The following is a 2708-nucleotide window of genomic DNA, read 5'->3' as shown; positions in this document are numbered from 1 at the left end:
TTTTTTTTAGTTTTCAGCGGACACATCTTTGTTTGTATGTGGTGCTGAGGATCGAACCCGGGCAGCACGCATGCCAGGCGAGCGTGCTACGGCTTGAGCCACCCCCTCCTGTTTCATCTTTTATGCCTGGTGCTGGGGATTGAACCCAGGGCCTTATGTGTGTAAGGCAAGTGCTCTACCTCTGAGCTAGATCCCCAGTGCTTTTATGTTGCATTTTTACAGTACCTTTTCTGTGTTTAGATATACAAAAACTATTGTGTTATAGTTGCCTACAGTATTCATTACAGTTACATGATGTACAAGTTTGCAACCTAGGAGCAACAGGCTATACGATCTATCCTAGGCATCTACGATCTATCCTAGACATCTACATAATAGAATGTATGATCTAGGTTTGTGTTATGTTCACCCAACAACAAAATTGCCTAATAATGCCTTTTTCAGAATGTATCCATGTTAATCAAGGCATGTCTGTACATCCCCCAGGGCCAGCTAGGCCATTGTAAAGACTTCAGCTTAAATGTCACTCTTCATAGAGACCTTACCTAATCATCCAGATCAATGTTGCTGCCTCCTTCCCCAATCTCATTATCTAGTTTAATTTTTTTCATAGCATTTATCAATACTTTAGACTTCCTGATGTATTTATTTGATGGCTTGTGTATTATTTCTCCAGTAGGAGTTTGACTTTTCATCACTGTGGCTTTCCTGTTTTAAAATAGGTCGTGGTACATACTCAATTCAAGAATGATGGATAGTATGTCTTCAACACTTAAGTTCACTATGGGTTTCTAGTACCCCTGTAGAGATCCGTAGGCACACAATAAATTAGTGACAGTTTTAACATGGGCTGTGTGTGTGTGGGTGTGCATGTGTGCGCGGTGCTAGAGACTGAACCCAAGGCTTTGTGCATGCAAGACAAGCACTCTACCAATTGAGCTATATTCCCAGCCTTAACATGGAATTATTAAAATTTGGGTTAAGAAAATTTTGTAGGGTTCCTATAAACTTTGAGTTCTCACTTTTATTTATTATTTATTTACTTATTTTTGATACCAAAGATTGAACTCAGGGGCACTTACCACTGAGCCACATCCCCAGCCCCCCTTTTTTAAAAAACATCTTTAGATGTTAATAGACCTTTATTTTATTCATATATGTGGTGCTGAGAATCGAACCCAGTGCCTCACACATGCTAGGCCAGTGCTCTACCATTGAGCCACACCCCCAGCCCCCCAGCCCCTTTTTATTTATTTATTTGAGTACTGGGGATTGAACTCAGGGGGCACTCAACCACTCAGCCACATCCCCAGCCCTATTTTGCATTTTATTTAGAGACAGCATCTCAATGAGTTGCTTTAGCATTTCGCTCTTGCTGAGGCTGGCTTTTAACTTGCAATCCTCCTGCCTCAGCCTCCCCAGCCGCTGGGATTATAGGTGTGCAACACCGTGCCGGTTCCCCTTTTTTATTTTGAGACAGGGTCTTGCTAACTAGCTGAGGGAGTCCCTAAATTGCTGAGCCTGGCTTTGAACTTGCCATTCTCCTGCCTCAGCCTCCTGAGTCATACCGGGATTACAGGCGCTCACCACCACGCCTGACTCACAGAATTTTTCTGTTTCCAAAGTTGTGATGGTGTTCTTGTTTATGACTACGCTCAGCGGTAGAGCACTTGCCTAGCACGCGTGAGCCACTGGGTTCCATTCTGAACGTCATATAAAAAATGAAGAGATGAGTCTAATTTCAAGTAGAATTATATGAAACTTAAGAATGAAATAGTGGCGTCATCCTCTGCAAGGTTAGAGATGTAAAAGGGAGGCTTGGTCTAGACATAGGAAAGTTGATATAAAGTACACTGGTGCTTTGGCCAGTTGGGAACAAACAGTAAGAATACATGTCAGCCTCAACAAAATTCAAGTTCGTCAACTAAAAATGGCCCACTTTGACTATAGTGCAAGAAGTGGAAACAGGACAAAAATTAGGGAGGAAGGACGCTCTACACATGACCAATGAAAGAATAGGGATGTGTACTCAAATACGTTAAACTGAACTTGGGTACCTTACCAAAGGCCATTTGGAGCCAACTGATACTATGGGCTGGCGGGAGCTGGCATCTCCCAGGCTGCTAAGCCTCCTCCATTTCTGGTAGGAAGGTGAAGGCAGGGACGCTCAGTTCGGCCTTGGGGAGGGCACTCGGGGGTATCCTTCCTCACCGCCGAATCATTTCCTGAACCTGAATCAGGAAACCCGACGGTGCCTGGGCCCTGGCAAGCCACTGCCTCAGGCCTCCGCGGTGACTGCACCTCGGGGCAGGCTCGGGAGCGGGCCAAGGCGTACGGAAGGCGAATCGGGCCCATCTTGCCCTTTCCACCGTTCGGGTCTCACGAGCAGCGTGGCTGTTCCGGCTCCCGGCCGAGGCCGAAGAAACAGGCGCCGCCCCAGCCGAGAGAGTACGGCCGCGAGCTTCCCAAGGGAGGACGACTAGCGCAGGTCCGACCGAACGTTTCCACCCAGCTAGCTCACGTCTCTCAGCTCCGCCCGGCCCCGCCCCGGCCACTCAGGCCACCGCCTCCTCCCCAGCCGACGCGAGGGGGGATCCCGCGCCAGCGCCTTTAAGGGGCGTGACCACATGCCCCGCCCCGTCGCGCGCCAGTGAGGGGAGGGGTATGAGAGGAGGTGCCCAAGCGGGAGCGGGGGGGAGCGCGGCGTG

Source organism: Marmota marmota, unplaced genomic scaffold, assembly GCF_001458135.2.
Source record: "Marmota marmota marmota unplaced genomic scaffold, marMar, whole genome shotgun sequence".
Taxonomy (NCBI): Eukaryota; Metazoa; Chordata; class Mammalia; order Rodentia; family Sciuridae; genus Marmota; species Marmota marmota.
The sequence above is the reverse complement of the archived record's forward strand: the minus strand, read 5'-3'. Positions refer to the sequence as shown.